The sequence below is a fragment of the Canis lupus genome, chromosome 27 (assembly GCF_003254725.2).
Source record: "Canis lupus dingo isolate Sandy chromosome 27, ASM325472v2, whole genome shotgun sequence".
Lineage (NCBI taxonomy): Eukaryota > Metazoa > Chordata > Mammalia > Carnivora > Canidae > Canis > Canis lupus.
In genome coordinates this window covers 32,393,852-32,412,984 of record NC_064269.1, presented here as the reverse complement: position 1 = coordinate 32,412,984, position 19,133 = coordinate 32,393,852, and the positions used below count along the sequence as shown (strand labels likewise).

Below are 19,133 nucleotides of genomic sequence, written 5' to 3'. Positions count from 1 at the left end.
TGGGTTTTTTGATGGTTCCATAAAAATTTTAGGAATTTTGTTCTATTTCTGTGAAAAATTCCATTGAAATTTTGATAGGGAGTATGTTAAATCTATAGATTATTTCAGGTTGTCTGGATATTTTAATGATATCAAGTCTTCCAATCCATGAACATGGAATATTTTCCATTTATTAGTATCTTCTTTAATTTTTTCATCAATGTCTTCTAGGTTTTAGTGTAAAATCTTTCACCTCCTTGGTTGAATTACTCCTTGGTATCTTATCTTTTTTGATGCAATTTAAACGAGATTATTTTTAAATTTCTCATTATAATAGTTTGTTACTAGGGTATAGAAACAACATTTTATATACTGATTTTGTATCCTACAACTTTACTGAATTCATTTATTCTAACAGTTTTTTGGAGGAGTCTTTAGGGTTTTCTATATATAATATGTCATTTGCAAATAGTGACAGTTTTATTTCCTTCCTGATTTAGATGACTTTATTTCTTTTTCTTACCTAACTGTTCTGACTAGGACTACCAATACTATGTTGAATAAAAGTGGCAAAAGTGGGCATCTTTGTCTTGTTCTTAATCTTAAAGGAAAAGCTTTCAGCTGTTCACTGTTGAGAATGATGTTAACTGTGGACTTATAGATGGCCATTATTATGTTAAGGTAAATTTCCTATCTACTTTATTGAGAGTTTTTATCATAAATGGATATTTTATCATAAATGGATGCTTTTTCTTCATCTATTGAGATGGTAATATGATTTTTGTCCATTTTAATGTGTTATATTTCACTGATGGACTTACAGATATTGAATCATCCTTGCCTCCCTGGAATAAATCCCATTCAATCATGGTATTTGATCCTTTTAATGTATTATTGAATTTGGTTTGCTAAGATTTTGTTGAGGACTTTTCCATTTTTGTTCATTAGGGGTATTGGCTTGATAATTTTTTTTTTTCTTGGTGGTGTCTTTCTTTGGTTTTGTTATCAAGATAATGTTAGCCTTGTAAAATGAGTTTGGAAGTGTTCCCTCTTGTTTTTTGGAAGATTTGACTGATATTAATTCATTTTTATTTATTTATTTTCTAAAGATTTATTTATTTTTGAGAGAGAGAGATAATGAATGCATGGGAGTGAGGGGAAGGACAAAAGGAAAAGGAGAGGGCCAGAATCTCAAGCAGACTCCCTGCTGAGTATGGAGCCTGATGCAGGACTTGATCTCATGACCCTGAGATTTTGACCTGAGCTGAAATCAAGAGTAAGATGCTTAACTGACTGAGCCACCCAGGCAGTCCATAATTCATTTTTAATGTTTGGTAGAATTTATCAGTAAAGCTGTTTGGTCCTGGGCTTTGTTGTCAGATGGCTTTTTATTACTAATTCTCCTTACTAGTAATCAGCGTGTTCAGATTTTCTATTTCCTCATGCTTCATTCTTAATAGATAGCATACTTGTAGGAATTTATCCATTTCTTCAAGGTTGTACAACTTCTTAGTGTTTATTTATTTATTTATTTATTTATTTATTTAAATATTTTATTTATTAATTAATGAGAGACACAGAGAGAGAGAGGAGTGAGAGAGAGCACCAGAGACACAGGCAGAGGGAGAAGCAGGCTCCATGCAGGGGGCCCGACGTGGGACTCGATCCTGGGTCTCCAGGAACAAACCTTGGGCTGAAGGTGGTGCTAGACCACTGAGCCACTAGGGCTGCCCTAACTTCTTAGTGTTTAGTTGTTCATAGTAGTGTCTTATGATCCTTTGTATTTCTGTGGCATTAATTGTAACATCTCCTCTTTCTGATATTGAGTCTTTTCCTTTTTTTCTTAGTGAGTCCAGATAAAGGTTTGTCAATTCTTTTTATCTTCCCCAAACCAGCTCTTGGTTTCCTTAATGTTTCTGTTATGTTTTCAATCTCTATTTATTTCCACTCTGATCTTTGCTATTTCCTTCTTTCTGTTAACTTTGGGCTTTGTTTATTCAACTTTTTTGAGTTCCTTGACATGTAAATTTAGGTTGTTTGAGATTTTTCTTGTTTCTTGATGTAGACATTCATTGCTGTGCACTTCCCTCTTAAAACTGCTTTTGCTGCATCACATAAGTTTTGGTATATTGTAGTTTTGTTTGTCTCAAGGTATTTTTTTCTCTTTTGATTTCATCTTTCACCCATTGGTTGTTCAGGATCAAAATATTTTTATTAAAATGAAATCATTTATAGTTCTAGAACTCACTGTAAGTTAGCTGCTAATTTAAAAATTGAATATCATGTTTCATGTATATACATCAACATCTACATGCATAGTATACAAATATAAGATTAATATGGATTATTTGATATTTCAAAAAGTTTTTCAGAAGCCAAGTATAAATGTTGGGAATATTGCCCTAAGTTCTGAGTACCTACAGAATCAAAAACTGTAACATGAAAAAAAAAAACAAGAAAATGGAGGCTTGACACTACTGGCAAATGACTGTTAAGGAAAAATTGATTGAATCTCTACTAACAGAGGAAGGATCTGAAGAATTAATTTAAAAAAATTATCTTACTGCTCAAATCTTTACATACTCTGACGTTGTGTGTGTATCTCAATCTACTGACCTCCATAGTATTCTTATACTTGCCTTTTGTTTTGAGGACACAGAGCAAAAAATATGGAGAAGCATTCCCCTGAGAACTTTAGTTATATTAGGAGAGCAGATGGCTTTTGTTTTTTGGTTTTATAAAAAGATTTATTTATTTATTTAAAGATTTACTTATTTGTTTATTTATTTATCAGAAATAGAAAGAGAGAGGGAGAGTAAAGCTGGAGGAGTGGTAGGCAGAAGGAGAAGCAGGCTCCCTGTTGAGCGGGGAGCCCGATGCATGACTGGATCCCAAGACCCTGGGATCAAGACCTGAGCCACAGGCAGATGCTTAACTGACTGAGCTACCCAGGCATCCCAGGAAAGCAGATGTTTTAAGGTCACAGTTATCAGATGATATTGCTGAGTATCAGATTCTGAGTGACAAAGGCATCCATATGTTCTTATAAATCTGTGTGTATGTTTATGATATATAGGGGCCCTCTAAAATATGGGGGTCAGAAAAGTGGATATAACTGTAGTACTGGTTCTATCTGTTTTATTAAGTGCAAATTAGTTATTTTCTAATGGAACCCATTTCATTCATTTAGATCGCCTATATACCTTGGAAAATGGTTTAGATACCCCTTTCCTTTTCTGATGACTTCTTGTATTAGTTTTCTATTGCCAAAAAACAAATTGCCACACATTTAGTAATGTAAAGAAATATGTATTATCTTGGTTTCTATAGGTCAGGATTTTGGGCATAACTTTGATGGATCTTCTGCTCATAGTCTTGCAAGGCAAAATCAAGGTATTATTTGAGCTATATTTTCATCTGAGTGCTTAGCTGGTAAAGAACCTGTTTTCAAGCTCATTTGGCTTATTTATAGAGTTTATTTCCTTATGGCTGTATGATTGAGGGTTCTGGCTTTTTGGTTCTGTTGGCTGAAGCCCACTCTCAGGCTACTCACAGGTTCTGGCTAACTTTCTGTGTTGGTTTCTTCAACATAGTTGCTTACTGCATCAAGCCAGCAAAAAGAAACTCTTCGCAGGGAAGGCCAACCTCCTTTTAAAAGAGCTTTTTCCAGATTAAGTCAGTTCTATCCATGATAATCTCCCTTTTGGTTGGTTAACTCAAAATCAATTTATTTATTTTATTATTTTTAAAAGATTTTATTTATTTATTCATGAAAGACACACAGAGAGAGAGAGAGAGAGAGAGAGAGAGGGAGGGAGGGTGGGGGGGCAGAGACATGGCCAGAGGGAGAAACAGGCTCCACGCAAGGAGCCTGACGTGGGACTCGATCCCGGGACTCCAGGATCATACCCTCGGCCCAAGGCAGGCGCTAAACTGCTGGCCACCCAGGGATTCCCAACTCAAAATCAATTTATTTGAGACATTAATTACATCTGCAAAATTCATGCATCTTTGCCATATGCTAGTATTGGCTAGAAGTCAGTCATGGGTTCTGCCCATACTTAAGGGGAGAGGATTATATACATAGTATGAACAAAAAGGGTGGAGATCATCTTAGAATTCTGATTCCCACATTTTCTATTTCCAAAAGTTGGTTTTTGAGTTTTACTAGGGTTGTCTACTTGACACTTCAGTAAACTTCTCTGCAAATGGGAGGATAATAATAAAAAGTATCAGGTTAATTCATATTTCTTCTTAATGGTAGTGTAGAATGTGCAGATAGAAACTGCTCAAGCTTAACTATGTCTGCACTTTTACCATGCTGAAAAGTACTACTACTACTATTGTTACTACTACCACTACCATAATTACTATTAGCTGACCACTTATTGAGATATTACTATACATTCAGTATTGCTTGAAGTGTTTTACCAGAATTTAATCTTCAGAAAAACCTTAGCTGACAGAGGCTATTTTTTGTCATCCCCATTTCATATTTCAGGAACCATTTGTATAGAGAAGTTTAGAATGTGCAGCAATAAAGAAGTAGAGACATTCCAATTCAGGTAGTAAGCTTTCAAAGCTAATTTTTGTAATCACTACATCAGGTAGTCTCATTTTGTAGTACTTAGAAACTTCAGTCTTCCTCTTTAGTTGTTCATTTTTCAAGTTTATGCTGTTTTTCAAACGTTCTATTTTCCTTGTTCAATTGCTCAATTTTCGTGTTTTAAAAAAATTTTTGCTTATTATTTTAGTTTTTTCTGCTTTTGGATTTTTTTTTTGTGTGAGAAGTTCTGTGATTGAGCTTTACTACAGCATTTGTGTGTGTGTTTAAACTTTATTTTTACTGCAGCATTTTTAAAAGAAGAATATTCAGTCTGTTTGTATAAATAAGGCCAAAATGACAGATAAAATATGGAAATCCTTTAGTTCTGATTATAAGTAGCTGCCCCACCTCTGAATATTCCTCTTACCATCCAGTCTGCTTAGGTCCCCAGCTGAAGAACCCTTAGACCTCTTTATAATCCTACAACTTAAGGATTAACATCTGACAAAGTAGGAGGTCTTCAAGTCTACATCCATTCTGATTGGCCAGTGTCTAGTGCCATAGGAAATGAGAAGTATTTTGCATTTCTGTTTTGCCTAACTTGAATATTATTCTGACAGCCACTTTAAGCTCTTCATTATGAGTCAGGTCAAGTATCACACTTAATACAAGAAACCAGCAAGAAATTTCCCTGTATTCTATGAGGAAGATTTAGGTCCTCTTGTTCTGTACTTCTTCTTCTTCTTCTTCTTCTTTTTTTTTTTTTTTTTAAGATTTATTTATTTATTTATTCATGAGAAATAGAGAGAGAGAGAGAAAGGCAGGCTCCATGCAGGGAGCCTGACACGGGACTCAATCTCGGGACTTCAGGATCACACCCTGGACCAAAGGCAGGCGCCAAACCACTGAGCCACCCAGGGATCCCCTCTGTACTTCTTTTATACTTAGCATTCTATTTAGCATTAACCTTATGATAGTAATAATTTTATAATGTTTATTTGCATATATGTCTCTTACCCTATTAGAGGCAGTGTCATTTCCTCTGATCATTTTCAGTGTTTGAGTGCATAATAAATACTGAAGCTGTTGAATGAAATAATCAATTATTGTTTGGATCAGCCAGCAAGTGGAATAGCTGAAGAAACTGTAAGTATGTGGTTGAGTATATCTGGGGAGATTCAACTACAATAAAACTGTCTAGTTAGAGTCTTAGGAAGGCAAATCTAGAATATGAGCATACCTATGAAAATTGATCAACTCATGAGTCAATGCTGAATTATTTTTTCCTTTATCATTAATCTAAACAATTGAGAGTGAACTATTGTAAACATGATTCTTTATTGTTCATAGAAAACATACAGGGAACCCTGCCTGGGTGGCTCAGTGGTTTAGTGCCTGCCTTTGGCCCAGGGCGTGATCCTGGAGTCCTGGAATCGAGTCCCACATCCAGCTCCCTGCCTGGAGTCTGCTTCTCTCTCTGCCTGTGTCTCTGTCTCTCTCTCTGTCTTTCATGAATATATAAATAAAAATCTTAAAAAAAAAATACAAAGAGAAACCTGATGGGCTATTATTCCAATCTTATGATTTTAGAGTGAAGCTTTTAATATTGATATTAATATTTACAATATGTTGAGTATTTTATAATTGAGCAACTATGTACTAAATAATTTGTTATAATTGAACCTCTATAATTTTTTTGAACAATCATATATTATATTCTTTGTTAAATTCTTTACAAAGGCTAGCAATAAAGGGATGCAAATCTAATTGTGTTATTTTCTGACTTATTACCTTCTCAGTGATCCCTCATTGCTCTACAATAAAATTCAGCTTTTACACAAAAGAATCTTTTAAATCAGTTCTCATGTAGAGTTCAGCTTTTCTAGGAAGGCATTTTTGATTCTCCAAGTCTGGATTAGGTGATTCTCCTAAATCCACTCAGTGTTTCAACTAAGTGGAAAGATCCAAATCATAAAAATAAGTATTAACCACCCTCCACTAATTTCTTATGACTTACAAAAATTTCTTGTTTACTTTTCTGTATCTTATAGTATAGATTTTTTTTTTTTTTTTTTTTGGTCAGGCGCCTAATATAGTTCTAGAATAATGACTGCTAAATAAAAACTGAATGAATAGATACATTTAAGGGAAAATCACATTAAAAAACAAGATAACTGGGCAGCCCCGGTGGCCTAGTGGTTTAGTGCCTGCCTTCGGCCCAGGGCGTGATCCTGGGGTCCCAGGATCGAGTCCCACATCAGGCTCCCTGCACGGAGCATGCTTCTCCCTCTGCCTATGTCTCTGCCTCTCTCTCTCTCTGTGTCTGTCGTGAATAAATAAATAAAATCTTAAAAAAAAAAAAAAAAAGAGAGAGAGAGAGAGAGATAACCAAAGCTTACGGTCTATTTGTTACGCTCTCGTTGCTCTGGAAAACACCTTTACCTTTTTCCTGTCATTGAGCTCTCTTCACCGATTTGAATCACAGGCATTATCACCATCTTAGAGATGACAAAACTGTGTCAACACAAGTGTTCCAAGAAGCAGGCAAGAAGGCAGGAGTACTTGGGTGAGCGCAGATCGCCCCACAAACTGAGTAGCACCTTCTCCACTCCATCCCGTGACCTTTACTGAGGACTGGCTCCCAATATAAAACTGAATAGAAAGGGATGCAACTTCTGGTGGAAGGGTAGGATTATTGCAAGTGCTAGCTCTGGCACAAAACTGAAAGAAAAGATGTGCTTTCGCCTTTCTCTCATTATTTACACTTTAAAGTATACTTTGTGAATTTTCAACGTGAATGATGAACAAATACACCCCAGGCTTTTTGGAAAATCTTCCTCTCAGTTCTTTAACTCTCTCACCTACCTATTTCCTGGATTTCCTTCCTTCTTTCCTAAGGCTCATAGAGGGCGCTCACAAAGTGCTACTCCCTGGTTGAGCGAAGCTCCACTCAAAACGCACCTCACACTGCAACGAAAGGCGCAGCGCCACCACCTCAGACATCCTCCTCCGCTCCAAGGCAGGAGGCGTGGCCAATTCCCCTCATTCAAATAAAAAACCAGGAGATTTGCATAGGGAACGGCTTATCCTCGAGCCTATTGGCTGTTAGCACCGTGGGCGTGGCCAATATTACGACCGTGGAGCCCCGCCTACATTAATTTGCATAACGGCCCCGACGCGTGCAAGGGAGAAGCGGGTTTGTTTTTGAATCTGCGGAGGCGGCGGCGGCGGCAGCGGCGGCGCGGCGACTGAAGCGCGCGATACTGAAGCGGCCGCGTTGAGGACGGTTGCGCGGAACGGCTCTGTAGGAAGGAACTTGGTTCCCCCTCCCTCATCTCCCGCCCCGGAAGGTATAGGTGACTCCTAGGGGCTGTTGTAACCACATTTTCTTAAATTACTATTGTATTTATGAAGAGTTAAGACCGCATTATGGCGGCTGCGGGAGTTGTGTGTGCGCCTGCGCGGTTGCGGAGCTGCGGGCGGGCGCTGCATGGGAGCACGTGATCTTGCGGGGTCGGGCTCTAGCTGCAGTTGTGCAGCTGGCGGGGCGGTGGCTGCGCAAGCGCAATATTCATTTTCGAGATCTAATGTTCTTGTTGGACGCCATTTGGGTTCTAGATTTAATTTTCCTCATTCTTGAGGAGTTTCATTTTCTTATCCTCCTATTCTCACATTTTTCAGGGAAAACGTTTGTCTTGTGTTGGTCTCTTATACTGACCCCAAACTCTTTCTATATTTTTCCGTTTCTCTGAGAAGCAAGCTGTGACCTTAATTTTCTGTAAAAATGATTGTCACTTGTGGTTCTCGATTATAATTTCACTTTTAGGATGTTGCTGGGTTCAAGTTTCTATTTAGGGAGACGAAGATCAGCACCTAGTGGTGGTCTCAGGGGAAGTACATTTAATTGAACTACATGTTTGCAAATAACATTTTTAACCCTATTTTTTACCAGTTCTGTTATCAGGGAATTTTACAAAATAGAAACAATTTGACTTTTGGAAATATGAGGGGACAGGGGCAATGGGAAGATCTGAATACTGTTGTTTAGAAAGAAATCTCAATCTAAGTCTTGATTTTAACAGTTTGTGTGCTTCTGGTCATACTTGTATTTGAGTTTTAGTTTTTTTTTTTTTTTTCAGTCTCTGATCACTTGTCCTTTACTGTTTCAGTTTGATCATTTTTGCTCTTCTGACTTTTAAGGTTAAGTCATTTTTTTTTTTAGCATTTTATTTGTTATGATATGTGAAATAAAAATTGGTTGGTAAGTGTTTCTTCTAAAGAATTCTGCAAGGAACTAACTACACTGAGGCCTTTATGAGGAAATAGAGTCAACCATCAATGAAAAAAAATCAGTTGATTCTTTAAAAAAAATGTCCCATCTACATGTGTGTGAGTTACAGTTGTGTTTGATTTCTTAAAATTGTGTTCCTAGTTTTCGTTTTTCAAAGGAGGTAGTTGTAAGCATGCTGCTGATTATTTTAGTTTACAATGATTGTGTCACTATATTTAAATCTTATATAACACCCCTAGGAGAGGTGTTATACAATTTGATAAAATTCTATCATTGTGCAAATTGTTTGTTACTGAACTAAAAACTTGTAACTGCTTTTCATGAACTTCACCTGTGGTTTGTGTGTACAATAATTGGTTTCTTGGTCATTGTATAAAACTAAGTTTAAATCAGTCATCTGTCAAATGAAGAAGTGGCTAGTGCTTTATAATGGTTGGTTAGGGACGTTTTTCTTGCCCACAGCAAGTACCGTTTAGTGCTAAGTAGATGTAATTGAAAGGAATAGTTTTGGTTGGTGGATTTTTAAAAAGTGACGTCACAGGTGAGAGTGAATGGGGTGATAGGAAAGGTAATTCTTTTTTCCTCAACAGGAAATTCGCCGTTCATATAATTCCTGGACCTCTGGACTCTTCTACACAGAAATATATTTAGAGGGCAGTTGTGTAATCTCATCCCCTTTTATATTTCTGGGGCGATTACCCAGCACACCCCTCCCCCACCTCCTGGGACATGATTTCACATGTTGAGAGTGGAAAATATGTTGTATTTTCTGTCTCTGGGTTTGTATATTAATATACATACTTAGGTTAAAAAAAGTGAAATATTTTGGTTTGTATATTTAAGCTTATGTTTTTATTTGAATATTCAAATGATTGCCTCTTAGGTTAATGCTGAAGATTGTAAGAGGTACTTGAAAACAGTGAGGAGCATGACGTATAATGTAAATATTAGATAATTTTGCTGTATGTTAGAAAGGCAACTATACTTCTATAAACTTAAAACTAAGACTAATGAATTGTCTGAACTCGTCCACTGTTTGCTATTATTCTTTCAATAACAAGCATGTTTTGCAATTTTAGTTTGGTAGTTATGATGCCACAAATTTTGGCACATATGCAACACATATAATATTAAGACTAGATTACTTAAGGAATGAATACTAAGTTACTGGGGTAATTTAAAACCTTTTTAGTTTTGTAGATTTTAAACATCACAAAATGTAGTTTAGACAAAAAAATTTTGATAATTAAGCCGCAAACCATTTTAAAATTGTCTTTTTTCTTTAAACTATGATTTGAGGGGCAGCCCGGGTGGCTCAGTGGTTTAAAGTCTGCCTTTGGCCCAGGGCGTGATCCTGGAGTCCCGAGATCGAGTCCCACGTCGGGCTCCCTGCATGGAGCCTGCTTCTCCCTCTGCCTGTGTCTCTGCCTCTCTCTCTCTCTCTCTCTCTGTCTCTCATGAATAAATAAATAAAATCTTAAGAAAACTATGATTGGAATATGTGATACATATATTTAAATACCTTTTTTTACTTATAGCAGATTTGAAAAGTGTTTAGAATTAGCAGCATTTAGAAAAAAACTAAATGTTTTGGTGATTTTTTTTTTTGTTATTTTTCTATGGTTGATCTGTTGACCAATAAGTATTGATTGTTCAATAAATATTGATCAGTTAGTTTTTCGCTTGGGCCATAAAATCAGTCCTGTTTCTTTAGTATTACACTGTGGACATTTTCCTATATCCTTATTCTTATAAAAATACTCTAGTGCTTTTTAAATGTATAATATTCTTTTAAAAATGTTGTTTAATGGTTACATGATATTATGTTATAAAAATATCCCAAATCATCAAATATTCTTCAAATGTTTTTAAATGGCTGCATAATATTGTTATTTCTAATAAGAATATAGTTTGACCTACTAAACATTTCTTTTATTGACCATTTGTTGCCCATTTTTTTGTTCTAAATAATGCTACGGTGAACATCCTTCCACATGAGTCATGAACTGCATCTCATGATATTTCTTTGAAATTACTGCTTCAAAAGGCTTTGAAATTATTTTAAAATAATTTACAAAATTAATAAAAATTTAGTTTTTTTGAAAAGCATTTCCCATACCACTATCAATTTGGTGGCTGAAAAATAGTAGCTCATAACTTTTTTTTCTTTTTGATAACTAGTGAAGTTGAACTATTTAATGTCTATATATGCAATTTTGTGCATTAGCTCATTTTTGTGAATTAGCTGTTTGAGGCTTTTTGATGTATTTTTCTGTGGTGGATGTTAACATTTTTCTTATTGGTAACAGCTATTTAGATACAGCCCTTTGCTTTTCATATTTTTGGTAGCTTTTTAAAAGTTTATTACTAAAATTGCTTATGGTTTTATATATTCAAAAGTTTCCCATTTTATGTAGCATAATGCATTATTTTTTCTCATTTGTGATTTCTTCTAAGACTTATTTGCTTAGAAAATATGACTTTCTCTGAGATGAACTAAATATTCACCTGTTTTATTTTTCTACATATTATAATGATCTTTAAAACTATGTGTTTTAATCTGTATGGGGTCTATTTTGCCATATTGTATGAAGATGGGTTGCTAGTTTCCAGTTTTTCCAAATACCTGGTTTTCTTAGAATTTTATGTTGGGGATCTTTTTTCCTACTGGAGTTGCTAATTTTGATTATCAGTTAGTAGATTTGAGCTATAATTCTGGTTCCTCTACTAGGGATATTTAACCTGGGATCCATTGGCCTCAGGAGTTTCTATAGATAGGCTTTAAGAGCCTTCTTTGTTAGATCCTTCCATGGATTTCTTGACATATACAACTTTATGTGAATGTGCATATGTGCATTTTTCTGGGGAGAGAGTTACAGTTTTCATCAACTTTTGACAAGAATATGTAATATAAAATTTAAAAGCAAGTTAATAAGCACTGTATTTGGGCCTTATTCATATAGCAGTAGTGCATTGTTTCATTTGCTGTAGTGCTCTAGACTATATACATATATGGAGGGGCAAGGCGCATAATTCCTTTTCACAATTTGTTAACTAGCCTTCCCTTGTTCTTGCAGATAAACTTTAGATTAATTTGGTTAAGTTTTTAAAAAGTCAGTTATTTGAAGTTTTGCTTAGAATTGCATTAAATCAAAATTGGGATAAGTTTACATCTTTATACTGTTTTTCTATTTGTTTTACTCACGAATAGAATACACTTTCTGCAGATTCCATGAAATGTCCTTTTTAAAGGAAGAGTGGGAGAATTTGCAATACCTGTTACTTTTCATTAAAGTGTTATTTTTACTTGTTTCCTAGTGCTGATATAATGTTAATAGGGATAAGTTGTTATAGGGTATAAAACTGCATTTCTATTTTTAATCTGCCTTAGGACATGGTGATATGAAAATAGTGCAAATATGAAGCTAGAAGTGGGAAAATATGTTGGCAAGTTAAAGTGTTCTACAATATTTGAAACCAAAATTTTTCTTTAACATAGGTTTCTTTTTGTTGTTGTTTTGTTTTTTTTAATGGAAGAATGTTAAAAAGTTCTCTAAGTCATTTTTCTGACCGGGATGGAGCCTAATGCTATAATAAAGTTTAAAAAGTTTTTATTTTTAGTCTCTGATTTCATGTTTATTTTTAGTCTCATAAGGATATTTTCCTAATTGTTAGTATATATTCATTGTCCATTAAATCTATTTTTTGTGCCAATTGACTTCATGAAAATAAATCTAGAAAATAGGTAGAAATCAGTTGTTAAGGTATTATTGGCTTTTATGAAACTTTATTTATTTATTTTTTTAAATGAAACTTTTGAAATGAAGAATCCCCATCTTTGGGTCTTTTTCAAGCAAAACCATTCATAAAAAATTTGCATATTTTACTTTTTTATGTGACCTTTGCTCTTGAATCCTTTTTCTAGTTATGACAATTTATGATACTTAGTTTTTCAGACTATAGTAGATGAGAAATAGCAAAATTGGGACAGGAGAAGTGTTACTAGAGAAACACAAATGGATAGGAGCTGGAAGTGATGGCTAGCATCTTGATAGTGAAGAGGGGTCAGATTTCAAGTGTTAGAAACAAGAATTTAAAAACAGTTTTAAGGTCATATAGTTTGGGAATTAATATTCCTAGAGCTGAGTCAGTATTTATAACATGTTCAGCATGGTAATTGATGATCTTATTAGTGATTCTGGATCATAGAGAATATTTAACTTGTTCAGGAAGGCAAAGAAGTGTATGATTTAGTTTAGAAAGGCTTATGTTATAATTTTTAAGTTTTGAGGTATATGGAAAATTCATACATGGGCATATGTACTTTCTCAAGGGAGTCCCATGTGGGCTGTATTGTGGATAAAAGTTAGGTGATGTTTTAACATAATGTAAATGATAGAGTGTAAAAAAGCGATAGTCTCTGTAGCTTCCCTAGGGCATCTAGAAATTATCTGTCCATTAGTGGAATTTCTCTTTTGAAATTCTTGCCCATTTGACTTTGTTCTGTTCTTTACAGAGCCCAAGACTTTAAAAATGATTTTGCACTGTTCTTTCTCAGATTGTCCTGAAATCTAGAGCAAATAAGTGGTTTATCCTGTCCTTTTAGCTTATTTAAAATAGAAAAGCAAATTCCAAAAAATTAAGCTTTGTTTATATATGCTTCAAGTTACATGGTGGAGACCCATTTCGTGTTGGAGACAGTATGAGAGCTGGGCAGCATTTTCATTTTTTTTTAATGCCTGAAAAATGAGAATACCAGGGTACTAGTGCTTGTTTGTACAATGTGAATGTCTTCAGTTTTGAATTTTAATCATTTGCATTTTTGAGTTTTAAGAGAATGATTCAGGCATCTCCTTGGCCACTTTCCAAAAAATGTGATAGGCCTAAGGGTACAGTTCACAGTACCTTGTGAGAGACCTTATAATTGGATCTCTGTAAACATGAAAGTCTGAGAAATGAAGATAACCTATTAACTTTATCATGGAAAATATTCATGTATTCATGTCTGCAGTTTTTCATCACTCAGAATATTATAAAAATATTTTATTATTTTTTTAATCTAATGACTAGGAATAATGAACTATATACTTTTTAATTTAGGAGAGAGGGCCCCTTTGTTTGATGTGAGGTAGTAGTGTAATAATGTCATACTATACAGTTCATTGTCCCTTTATTATTTGTATAGCCTTGTGCTACTTTGGGGGAATTATTGTCTTGTGGGTACCTAGGAAATATTTGTCCAGTACTCTGTGGCATTTTTACATTCTAATGAGAGATTTGACTTGAATGTTAGAGTAGTGATTCTCAGAACTGACAGAGCTTTTAAAGGAATTCTCCTTGAGTCAGTAGTTCTCAAAGATAGTACCTTTCAATTTTGTAGAAAGGTAAACCTAGAAGATGAGACTACAATCTGCCATTTTGAGAACCAGAACGTTTGGTGAAACAGTCAATGATGTGACTACTTCAGCACATTCTCAACTAAGGTTTAGAAGTTTAATAGGAGTGTATCTGCCTTGTTACTACCCTTATTAGGGTAAGTGTCTTAAAAAGAAGTTGTAGTGAAAAATACCAAAGAGAAAAGAGGCTATTGTTGACATTTCCTTTTAGGTGGTAAATGTCAGGAGCTAATAAAGGCTTAACTGCTCTGTGAAAATACTACCGTGTTTAAGGATGCTTAATGTTTATTTCTCTCTTATAATAAAACAAAAGGTTGTTTAGGGGGTGGCTTTGACTTAACATGGTTTCCAGGTCGAACATGACTACTCCACAGTTTCCACCAACCAGGGGCAAGAGAGAAAGGGCAATGAGAGTGAGTTCATACCTCATTCTTTTGAAAACATGATCTGGAAGTGGCATGTATTGCTTTGACTCATGTTTTATGGGTGAGAGTTTAGTCATTGGAACATACATAGTTGGGAAAGGAAGGCTGGTTAATATATCTAGCTGGACAGCCATGTGCTCAGCTAAAATTAAGGAATTTTATAAAAAGAAAGAAATGAGTGTTAGGGAATAACTAGCCCTTTCTGCTATAAAAGAAGCTGGAAAAGTCTCTCAAAGTAGTTCATAATTTGATATTGAAAACTGGTTTTCTGTCTTCCTTTTTTTTTTTTTTTTTTTTTTTTTAAAGAGAGACACAGAAAGAATCAGGAGAGGGACAGAGGGTGAGGAAGAGTGAGAATTCTAATCAGGCTCCATGCCCAGTGTGGAGCCTGACGTGGCGCTTGATCTTACATCCCTGAGATCATGACCTGAGCTAAAATCAAGAGTTAGATGCTTAGCTGACTGAGTTACCCAGGCACTCCTCTATATCTTCCTTTGAAGTGGAATATTGAGAGCTTTGGAGTCATGATTTGTGGTTGAGAGCTGTTATTTATCTTATTTGGTGAAATACTTAGCCTTTCTGCTTGCCTTTGCAAACATATTAAATCATGTTTAGCTTTGCAAGATTGGAATTTTAATTTAATATTAAAATCTCAGTGTGATATTTTTGTTATTTATTCAGTGTAATATTTTTTAAAAAGATTTTATTTATTCATTAAAGACACAGAGAGAAAGGCAGAGACATAGGCAGAGGGAGAAGCAGGCTCTCTGCAGGGAGCCTGATGTGGGACTCAATCCCAGGACCCTGGGATCACAGTCTGAGCCAAAGGCAGACATTTAATCACTGAGCCTCCCAAGTACCCCTCAGTGTTAATATTTTTAAACTTTACCAGATAACTTGTTTATTTTAAAAGGATGAAAGTCTGTGACTGAGGACTGCGGGTAGTGACAATTGTGAATGACGATTGTTTGAACTACTTGTTTTAGTCTCAAAGTTGAGTTTATGTTTAAAAAGCTTTTTTTTTTTTTTTTTTTTATTAAATTTTTAAGTAATCTCTACACCCAATTTGGGGTTCAAACTGATGACCTTGACATCAAGAGTCTCATGCTAAACTGACTGAGCCAGCCAAGTACCTCGAATTTATGTTTTTATTATTTTTTCCAGATCCTTTTTTTCTTCAGTAAAGTGTGAAATATACATCTTGAAGATGGAAAATGTGATTTTTGAGGATTTTGTAATTTACACAAGTAAAAAGATCGTGGTTGTAAATTCTTTGCACATAGATAAAGCTTATCTGATTAATAAATAAGTAATTAAAAACAGCTTTCTATGTAAGTAAAAAAAAACCCAGTAGATATTCATGTAAGGCCCAGAAAGTGAAGCTGTAATGGGGGAGATGAAGGAAATCTTAGGGGAGTTGTATTTTAAGGGATGAATTAGAAAGCTATTTTCAGTAAATGGGATAAATAGGGTTTTCAGAGTATCAGAAATGAGAAAGAAGGTAGTGTGTTAGGAGAACTCTGAATAGCTCCCTGGTATATGATATAAGATTCATGATTTTTGTTAAGTAAGAGTCATTGCTGCCATGGTGCCTACATATTATAAATAATAAAGGATGTTGTTATTCTCAGTTGTAAGTCTAATTTTGTTTTTAAGATTATTTATTTATTTATGAGAGACACACACAGAGAGAGAGAGAGAGAGAGAAAGAGAGGCAGAGACATAGGCAGAGGCAGAAGCAGGCTCCATGCAGGGAGCTCGATATGAGACTCGATCCCAGGACTCCAGGTCATGCCCTGAACAGAAGACAGACACTCAACCAGTGAGCCACCCAGGCATCCCATAATTTTTTTTTTTAATTTTTTAAAAAAATTTATTTATGATAGTCTCAAGTCACAGAGAGAGTGAGAGAGAGGCAGAGACATAGGCAGAGGGAGAAGCAGGCTCCATGCACGGGGAGCCCGACGTGGGATTCGATCCCGGGTCTCCAGGATCACGCCCTGGGCCAAAGGCAGGCGCCAAACTGCTGCGCCACCCAGGGATCCCTAATTTTTTTTTTTAAACTCTGTTTTACTTCCTATCTTGCTTAAAGGCATTTATTCCTTTTGACTTCTGTGTTTATAGTTGTGTAGTGCTTCATAAGCTATCTGCTGTTAGGAATTATATCTTATTGATGTGGCTGACAAATGTCACATTTTAAAGAAAAATCCATTTAATTAGGAGTGATAAGGCCACTATTAAAAGTATAAGATTGCTTTCCATATTGCCTTAGTATTCAATAAGTATTTTCTTATTGAAATACTAGAACCCTTTTGTTTTAGGTGGAGGTGCAAAAAAAGGGAAGTAAGATATACTAGTTCCTTTTTTTCATATAACTCATAATTATCCACTGATGTCAGGCTTTTCTTTTTAATAATTGAACACATAATTTATTTAAGCACCCACTGGATAAATTGTCAAAAGATTTGACAGGCACTTTGCATATGAAAAATTATAAATTGTGAGTCAAGTTTTAGCAAAAAATTCTTTCATCTCATTCATTAAAAAAAATTGAAGAAAACAAGGAGATACCATTGTTTACCATTAAGTAATTTCTAAGATATAACTCTTAAGGAGGTAGTATATGCAAATTAATAAGGTTTTGGTGAGATGATGAAATGCCATAATTATTTAGCATTTCAAGTTTGTGTAATTCCTTCCTTTTTCACCAAACTTAAGTGATTTGAAAGTTGGAAGATGGCAGAAATGAAGAACGAAAAAGACAGAGGATTTTCCTAAAATCAGTAATATAGTGAAGTGGAAAGAACAGTTAATTTTATATTGGGATCAGGGCATTTAGAATCTCCCAGCTGTATTAACATAAAATGGTGGTATCACCTACCTGGTAGGGTAGTTGTGAGAGTTAAATGAGATTAGATATAAAAAATGGTTAGCGGTTTTTCCTGGCATATTTTTCTTTTCTGTTTTCAATCAACTGATGGATCAGTTAGGCTTGAATATTTAAGAGGCAGCTAGGTGCAGCTATAAGGAGTCCTTCAATGCAGGAGCTATACAGAAAATGACAGTATTCTTGATTACTGGAACTAGAATTTAAATTCATTTAAAAAATAATTTAGAAAAGTAGTTTTATGATACCACTCACTAAAAGGGAAAAATAAGCATTTAAAAAAATAGTGTATTTGCAAAGGTTTGTGAAGGAATCTAGATTTAGGACTGTTTTATTTTAGAAGGTATTTAACAAATAAAAGCCCTGGAAAATTACTAAGTTTACAGTAAGCTTCTTTGTGGTAAAAAGCAGTCATTTTCTCACATTAATTATATATCTTCAGAGTTCATTATTGCCAGAGTTAGAGATGAGATGATTTATTTTGAGGACGAAATCCACATAGGCCCTTTTAAAAATTAAAAAAAAAAATTTTTTTTTTAAATTTAAGGGTGTAAAGTGCTCTGTTCTGTTTTATTTACCATCCAGGTATGAAACTTGTGGATATGCTCGCTCAAAATTGTAGCAAAACAAAGTGTCAGTTTTCTCCCATAACCATTCCTGTGGCCAGATTCCTGCCCCTTAAGACACAAATTTGACCACATAAATTTGTTTAATCTTCTGATTTGTTTTTTTTTTTTTGGATAATTTTCACAGGTCTAATGAGAAGTTGATTAATACAGACTTTCCTATTGTCTGGTTAGCAAAACTGCATACATTTGGCATGAGGTTTAAGAGTCTAGATATTTTGTAAAGTGTAGTAACTTATTTACTTGCTTAATTACGAGATCAGGAACCAAAGCTGTCTAATTTATCTCAGCGAATTTTCACTGCAGTATTTAAAACTAGGGTCTTCTGGTTCTGAGGTTTCCATATTTTTCAATATTCTAGTCTATTGGGAAGTGATATTCTTTATTCCTATTAAACCTGGGAACCCAGAAATATAGAAGACATACTAAATTAGTTTCTGGGAGGACTTACTAGGCATCATTTCTACATTTGAGGTGCAGTCCTTGTTCCCTATCATACGTAATTATAAGTTATCTTTTTTTATATGTTACATTTCTCTTGTAGTCATGATTACCAATTTGTTTATCCAATTTTATCCTGATAGGAGGGAAACATTCTTTTTTTTTTTTTTAGCAATAATAGGTGCTTTATTTTATTTATTTATTTTTTTTATTGGTGTTCAATTTACCAACATACAGAATAACACCCAGTGCTCATCCCGTCAAGTGCCCCCCTCAGTGCCCGTCACCCATTCACCCCCACCCCCCAACCTCCTCCCCTTCCACCATCCCTAGTTCGTTTCCCAGAGTTAGGAGTCTTTATGTTCCGTCTCCCTTTCTGATATTTCCCACACATTTCTTCTCGGAGGGAAACATTCTTATCTGGTTTATAAAAAGGTAAAAACAAAATCAGTTTAGATAAGGCCCAATTAATATATTTAGTATTTTCCTACAGAATTGCTCTTTAATTGTTCTGGTGGCTTATTAATTATAACTAGTATTAA

At 34.9% G+C, this 19,133-nt stretch overlaps 1 protein-coding gene and 1 long non-coding RNA gene across 2 annotated transcripts in view; one reads left to right on the top strand and one right to left on the bottom strand.

Annotated features, from left to right (window-relative positions):
- The window catches only part of LOC112665428 (uncharacterized), a 58,859-nt gene extending 51,212 nt beyond the window's left edge, over nucleotides 1-7,647 (bottom strand). The window contains exon 1 of the long non-coding RNA XR_003140369.3: nucleotides 7,391-7,647. This is a non-coding gene — a long non-coding RNA (uncharacterized LOC112665428). The remainder of the gene's footprint in view (nucleotides 1-7,390) is intronic.
- A 44-nt stretch (nucleotides 7,648-7,691) lies between these two features.
- LOC112665425 (activating transcription factor 7 interacting protein) overlaps nucleotides 7,692-19,133 on the top strand; it is a 111,724-nt gene continuing 100,282 nt past the window's right edge. The window contains exon 1 of the mRNA XM_025455162.3: nucleotides 7,692-7,875. The gene's annotated coding sequence lies outside the window, so the exon portion shown is untranslated. The remainder of the gene's footprint in view (nucleotides 7,876-19,133) is intronic.